The sequence below is a fragment of the Acomys russatus genome, chromosome 24 (assembly GCF_903995435.1).
Source record: "Acomys russatus chromosome 24, mAcoRus1.1, whole genome shotgun sequence".
In the NCBI taxonomy this organism is placed as follows: domain Eukaryota; kingdom Metazoa; phylum Chordata; class Mammalia; order Rodentia; family Muridae; genus Acomys; species Acomys russatus.
The window spans coordinates 11,229,993-11,238,058 of NC_067160.1; the positions used below are offsets into that span (position 1 = coordinate 11,229,993).

Here is an 8,066-nt window from a genome sequence, read left to right on the forward strand (position 1 = left end):
AACTATCCTTTAGTGCCACATTTAAGTAAAGCTTTAAACACACACTCCTCACAGATGCTATAGGACAAAGCTTTCAACGGGTAAAAAGTGAAATGCAGACCAAATGCTAGTCCTTGCTATTTAGTGTCTTCTAGATTCTTACCAGAGCGACTAGCTTCGCTATGAGGACAGGGCAAAATGAATTACTCCTATGAGTCTGGACCTGGAATTTGGTTCCATAAACCCTTAGCAGAGCTGGGTCTATAGACTGGCAAGACTTTACTCACCTGCAGCAACACCTGCTGTGAGTGCTGTGAGAAGCAGAGGGGCCCAGTGGTGGCCTGGCATCCAACTAGCTTGCTTTCTTTTTTTTTTTGAATATTTAAGTCTTTGAATTTATTTTTTTTTTTTTTGGGGGGGAGTAAATACATTTTTTTATTATTAATTTATTCTTGTTACATCTCAATGTTTATCCCATCCCTTGTATAAAAATATGGAACGCTTCACGAATTTGTGTGTCATCCTTGCGCAGGGGCCATGCTAATCTTCTCTGTATCGTTCCAATTTTAGTATATGTGCTGCCGAAGCAAGCACTAGCTTGCTTGCTTTCTTTCTTTCTTTCTTTCTTTCTTTCTTTCTTTCTTTCTTTCTTTCTGATAAAACTTGGACAAAGAAGCCATTTCTGGATTATAGAAATAATTGGTTATGGATATGGGTTTGGCCCATCTTCTGGCTTCAGTGGGATTTGTGACTTGTGATAACTGGGGCCCAGGTCTTCTGCTGGCAGTGTGCCTATAGATAAAGAAGTCGGGAATTCTGGGAACGTTACTGGCGGGATAAGAGCCAGCCTGAGGATGGGGCCTGTGCATGGACCAGGAAAACCACGGGAGCCCTAATGACAATGAAATATCCAGATTCAGCTTGTGTGGAAGAGAGTCTGCCAAACTCTGCTGGTTTTAGATATTGGAACAAACCATATTCCATATATATATATATATATATTAAACAGTTGTACCTGGGCCTTGGTCCTTATATGACATGAAGAATCTCAGGTAATATTTGAATAAGAACCAAGTTGAAGGAGAATACAGGACTGGTGGAACTCGTAGGGGAATAATATAAGCAAGTTATAATGATACATATACATGAAAATATTGTTATGAAACCTACCATTTAATGCACTGACTAAAACAGAACAAAACAAAAGACCCACGTCGGGCAATAGAGATCACATGTCTTAAGTGTGGAAGGGAGAAGACTGTGAGGGCTAGAGAGTAGTGAGGGAGGTGGCGGTGGTGTGGAGGGTGGGAGGGAAGGGAGGGTGGGAGTGACCTACACCAGTGTCCGTTAGGTGCTGGAACTGGCTTACAGTAACCTCGGCATTTGATGCTATGCAAAGACTCAAACTAGTCTCACCTCTTGTCTTAGTTGTCCCACTGCTGAGGGGAGCACAGGACCGTGGCCCGCGCTCTTGCCTAACTCCAACCATCTTCAAGTCTACAGCAGAGGTTAGAACACCTGGGTGTCAGTGGCAGTTGTTCCATCTTGCCTGAGCCCCTTAAATTCCTTTTGTCTCGGTTTCCAGCTGTGTGACAAAGTGATGGCAATGCCCACCCTCCAGAGCCATCGGCAGGTTGGGGAGTGCTGGGTGGTGAATCCTGGGTCCAGGGTTCGTAATCCTGTTTTTGTTTTACATCCCACACTTGGGATCAAAGCAAAAACATGTTGACATTCCAAGTGTGGGCTGTGAGACACCTGGGCAGTGCTTTGTTTGGAGGAAGACTTCCAGGAGGTAGTGACACTTCTGTTTTTCTAGGGATTTAGGGTAGGGCTGAGGGAGGGGTGGGGGGGCAGTGAAGTGTTGAGATCAAGGTGGGGAGAGGCAGGGGGCACAGCGGGAGCTTAGACATAAGTCTAGGGTAGTGCTCTTGTTAGCTTGTCGGATTTATTCATCTAGTTATTCAAGGAAAAATAGTCTCCTAAGTCCATTTATCCTTTCTCCTGTCCAAGACTTGTCGGTGGGCTGTCAAGATGGTTCAGCTGGTAAAGATACTTGCTATGCAGTCTTGATGGCCTGAGATTAACCCTGGGCACCAGCATAGAAAGAGAACCAATTCCTAAAAGTTGTTCTCGGACCTCTGGCCTGCTCCTGACTTGCACCTGCACTTACACATGCATATCACATACATGTGAAAACACATACAATAAGGATACATTAAGTAAAAATTTACAAAAAGACCTCATTATGCCACCATGTTTGATTTTCAGTGTATGAAACTTTACTAGCTTCCTTACATGCAATGGATTTATTTTCCCCTCTCTTGTTTATTTTATTTAAAAAATTTTTGGAAATAGAGTCTCATTATGTAGCCCTGGGTGTCTGGAGCTAGCTATGTAGACCAGGATGGCCCTGAACTCACAGAAACCTACCTACCTCTGCCTGAGTGCAGAGATTAAAGGCATACACCACCACACCTAGCTCTTCTTTGTTATGTGATAAGGTCTAGCTATGTTGCCGAGGCTGAACTCAGATTTGTGAGCCGTTGGCTCACAGTCTCCAGAGTGTTGGGTCTATCGCAATCTGTGTGTTTTTATAGTTTGCTTTCACAGTTCATCTTCTTTCTCTCCTGTAAAAGAAGCTCTATGGGATAAGTTCACAATTGTATCATAACACTGAGAACAGCGTCTGCTCCAAACATACTGAACAAATGATTATCCAACTAAAGAACAGACTGCCTACACATGTTTGTAATATAATAATAATAATAATAATAATAATAATAATAATAATAATAATAATAAAATCAACATATAATATAATAATCCTGCCATGCATAGATGTTATCAGAGGGAAATTCTTAGTTTTGGTTATTACTGCACTCAGAGAGCTTCTCTCCTTATCCCATCAGAACATCCAACCTCATCTAAGAAGACGGCCTGGGAAATTGCATCCTCTTTCTGGACTCTTCAATTCTCTTCCTTGTGTCTTCATGTATAACTGTCTGTTCTCTTTCCAGGGTAAGGATATCATCTCTTAAAGACTCTGTCAGCGTTAGTCCTATCTGTTACTTAAAGAAACCTACTGTCCGTTCTGTCTTCAGGATGAAAATATGTAAGATGTGCACATCTTACTAATGCCCAACTTCTTACAAAGTCTAATTTGCGTGCACCACCACCCTTTCCAAGGCTGCCTCTTTCCTCCACCTTCCTGAGACAGCTCAATATCTAGAAGAGTCAGGGAGATCAGAAAAGATTGGAGAAAAAAGAAAAAATATCACTTTATTCTGCTGAACATGGATTCACAATTAAGTAAAAGAATGGATAGTTTTATGTTGGTTCTTGATTTGGACTGAAAAACCATCCAACAGTTGGCTGATATCGATTCTTTTTATTTTTTTTTACTTCAGTGATTTTTTTTGGGGGGGGTATGATTTAATAAGTATCAATAAATAATAGTTAAAGACACATTGGAAACATTTTAAACTGTTGTAATGCCTAAGACTATCACACCAAACAAATATTACATACCTGTTTATATCTTCTCTGATAACTTAATTTCACCTAATAACTGAGGGATATGATGGACAATTCATATCCCTCCTGAGCTGTTGGTGTTCTGTGTAGGAAGTTGTCTCCTGTGCCAATGAGCTCAAGGCTATTCCTCACTTAGTGTGTCTGGTTTTATGTTGAAGTCTTTAATCCACTTGGACTTTAGTTTTGTGCAGGGTGATAAATATGGATCTATTTGCATTTTTCTACATGTAGACATCCAGTTAGACCAGCACCATTTGTAGAAGATGGTATCTTTTTTTCCATTGTATGGTTTTGGCTTCTTTGTCAAAAATCAAGTGTCCATAGGTGTGTGGATTTATTTCTAGGTCTTTGATTTGATCCCATTGATCAACCAGCCTATTTCTATGCCAGTACCATGCTGTTTTTATTACTATTGCTCTTGAGATCACAGATGGAGATTCCTCCGGAAGATCTATTATTGGACAGGATTTTTTAAAAAGCTATTCTGTCTTTTTTTTTTTTCCATAGGAAGTTGAGAATTGATCTTTCAAGGTCTGTAAAGAATTGTGTAGGTATCTTGATAGACATTGTATTGAATCTGTAGATTGCTTTTAGTAAGATGGCGATTTTTACCATGTTGATTTTCCAGAGGTCAGATGGTGGAGGAGGAGGACCCTCCCTATTAGAGGTCTAGGGGAGGGGAAATAGGACAGAAGAGGGATGGAGGGTGGGAATGGGAAGATAAAAGCGAAGGGATAACAATCAATATGTAATGTGAATAAATTATAATAAATAAATAAATAAAAACAAGAAAAAATCATATTCCTCCTTGCTTTTCTTGACACAGGTTCTTATTGTGCAGCCCAGATTAGCCTCTACTTCCCAATCTCAGGAACTTCCTGCCTTACCCTTCCATGGTCTGGGATTACAGCTGAGATTACATCATAGCTAGAATCACTTTCGCATTAAAATATTACCTGTGATCAAAGGGAACCATAAAACCAAGAAAGCGTTGTTAGATGAAAGATAGTTGGAAATAATTAAATCATAAAGCCACAGACTCGATGGAGTGTATTCCAATCCATCACAATATCAAAATCCACAGAGTAAGTGACAGAAGGGCGCCATTAGATCTTGGGACACACCTTTGCCTGTATCTTCCCTTAGTAGTCTAAGCCACCTTCCAGTCCTGCCTGTACGCTCAGCAGGCAGCTTCCTTGATGCTTTCTCGATTAGCTCTTCCTGGGCGTGGAAAGCATCCACTCTGGTAACTTCCTTTGTCTGGCATTGCGGCCTGGTCTTCCTGTGAAGCCACGGTAGATGTGGGCTTAGGGCTTTCTGGTGTCAGGTGTGGTCAGGAATAAACAGCCACACGACAAGCAAGGACAATCCGATGATCTTGGGCACTTACTGAAGCTGCTGCACCTGCAGGAAATCACATCAGTGTAGGCTTTGGAAGTATTCCGTGCTTCCGGCTCCGGGCTGGAAGGAAACCTGGATGGAAGATCTAGAAATAAAAAGGTGACAGAAGTTGTCTGTTAATGGGCGCTGGCAGTGTTTAGTGGAGGAAATTTCATTTGGAAGTTGATTTGAGTTTTAAATTGACCATTAATCTTGCTTTATGACTTTTTTTTGGGGGGGGCAATATTTTTCAATCACATTTTATTCAATATGTGGCCCGTGCTACAGTTCTAATTTCCAGGTGGAAGACTGAATTTCAAGGACATCTCTTTTTTTTTCCTTGCTTGACAGATTGGGTTAGTATTAACTCCAAAATTCCAGGAACAAATGTATGCCACAAAAGAAGCCTGAGTTCAGGAGAGAAATGAGTCTTTGAAAATTAACTGGACCACAGAAGTTAAGATGCTTCTTCTTATTGTTGTTGTTGTTATTATTATTATTATTATTATTATTCTAAATTTCAGGAGACTCAAATATTGAGCAGCCAACAGACCAGGAAAGTCAATGACATCCATGTATGGAAGCTCATCAGAGGTTGTACTGATGGTGGGATTACAGAAGTTTTACAGAAACACCGGCCAGCCAGCTTTTCATCAGCAGCGGCTGACGATACCCTGCACTGCACCTCTAAGCATCCTTTGACTTGGAACCTTTGCGACTTTACATGCAACGTCCTCCATCTCTAGAAGCAAATGATTCCACTGAGCATTAAGGCATTCTTTAGCTGGGCGGTAACTTAGGAGGAAAGAAGCCTGCTTTATTGTTTATTATTATATTTATTATAGCAATGAAACTAATGTTAGATGAAAATATCTGGGGTGGTGGTGGAGGAAGAATGATTGGTTGATTTGTATAAGTCTAGAAGGCATAAGGCAGGACAGACAAGTCAGTTTTTAGGCAGAGCCATTTAAAAAAGATTTATGTACTATATATTATAATGTGTATGTATTATGTATAATAAACACACACACACACACACACACACACACACTCTGTCTGCATGTATGCCTGCACTCTAGAAGACAACATCATATCTCGTTATAGACAGTTGTGAGACGCCATGTGGTTGCTGGGAATTGAACTCAGGACCTCTGGAAGAGCATCCAGTTCTCTTATCCTCTGAGCCATCTCTCCAGCCTGACAGACACTTTCTACCCAACACACAGAGAGATTTCTAGCAGCTGGAAGTGTCAACAAGAAATGCTTCACTCAGGAGGCAGAGGCAGGTGGATCTCTGTGAGTTCGAGGCCAGCCTGGTCTACAAAGTGAGTCCAGGGACAGTTAGGGTTACACAGAGAAACCGTGTCTCCAAAAACCAAACCAAACCAAAACCAAACCAAGAAACACTGAGATCTCATAGTTTGGCCAGTGGGGTCTGGAGGGTTGGCTGTCAGTGAGGGCTGTGCATGGAGACAAGGTTGATGGACATTAAGGAAATAGGCCATTGAGCATAAGAAAGGGGAGAAGAGTCTGTGTGTTGGGCCTGTAAGTGTCTTACAAATGGTGCTAGGAAAAGGAAGGCTGGTGTGTTACAGGACTCTAAAGGCCACTTGCTACTTGTATGTTCTTCCCCCAGTTTTGCCTCCTGCCCCCGCCTAATTAAGGTATCTTACTTTTTCTTTCTTAACAATCTGTGGAAGTCCACATTTTCCTGATGGATTTGCAAACCCACCCAAACCTGCCAGCCCCTCTGTTCCTCACTCCTGAGACTGTCCTGCAGGTGCTGCTTGTAGGTGAAGTTATTTGTAGCTCCATTGACCTTGTCTCGTTCTTGGAAATTTTCTGGTGTCTTTACTATAGACACGAGAGGAGACAACAACAGAAACTAAAGCCGCAACGGTGTGATTTATTACGGAGCATATTTATCAGAAGAGACAAAGCCAGCATCTATGGAGAGCAGTCATAGAAGGTTCACAGTTGCCTCAGAGGCAGGAGAGGCCTGACATCACATAAACAGCCACAGAAAAGCAGTTAAATGATTTTCTATGTGTTCTTGGGGGAGGCTGTATCTAATCTCGGGCAGTTGCTCCACAGGAGCCCCGCTAATGACATCTCCACCAAATATCAGCTCAATAAATTGCTTCCCTTCATTAATCTGAGTGTCAGTGTCTGCATTAATGGTGTTTACCCAGCAGAAGGGCTAAGGGAGAGATAATAAGGACCTGTTTTTAGTGACATATGAGGGTGGCCCCATGAAAACAAGTGGGTATGTAGTGGGTCTCTTGATTCTGATGGATCAAAATCACTTTCTTTATTCTTTTTTTTTTTTTTTTTTTTTTTCACTTTACAATTCTTCTTTTAGTGACTGCTATAGCCATGGTTTTATGTTACAGCTTATATACCAACTAACAAAAAGCCTTGGGGGAATTTCAAGGCCCTTGACATGGGCATAAGTCATCACCCATATGCATAATTGACTGTGATACAAGGTAGGAAGGAAATTATGTAGTTCTTTGAAAGAATATAACGAGGGATAAAGTTCGGATGGAGATGGACCATGTTTTTTCCCCAAGAAGATTGAGACTTTTGGCTTCAAAGTTTTTCACCTGAAAGAGGATGACTTAGAAGTCACAGGAGTAGCCGCAGGGAGGAGAAGGACTGGGGTTCATGGGGCATTTTAAAGTGAGTGAACCTACAGGGGCTTCGAATTACCTGCTGTGCCACTTTCTCTACTGCTGTTTGCTTTAACTTTCTAGGTGAGTGAAGCACACGGCGGCGTTGAGCTATTAAGGCAAGACAAGAGAATAAACAGCTGAACTCCAGTGTGGCAGCTGTGTGCTGAAAGGAAAAGGCACAGTGAGGCCGCTGTGGGGGAAGCAGAGCAGTGGGGCCTCAGAGCCAGGACCAGGGCCTGGGGGCCAGTGGGGGAGCATACCGGAGCCCCAGTGCCTGCTGAAACAGTGGGGCCTCAGAGTCAGGACCAGGACCTGGGGGCCAGTGGGGGAGCATACCGGAGCCCCAGTGCCTGCTGAAACAGTGGGGCCTCAGAGTCAGGACCAGGACCTGGGGGCCAGTGGGGGAGCATACCGGAGCCCCAGTGCCTGCTGATCAGGAAAGAATAACTTGTTTACTTGAGACAGCATTTCCCTGTATAGCCCAGACTGGCCCCAAGC

At 42.5% G+C, this 8,066-nt stretch overlaps 1 non-coding gene across 1 annotated transcript; it reads right to left on the minus strand.

The window, feature by feature from the left end:
* Window positions 1-466: 466 nt before the first annotated feature.
* On the minus strand, window positions 467-573 carry LOC127207786 (U6 spliceosomal RNA). The gene has a single exon (XR_007832987.1). It is a non-coding gene; the product is annotated as a U6 spliceosomal RNA (small nuclear RNA).
* Window positions 574-8,066: the final 7,493 nt, after the last annotated feature.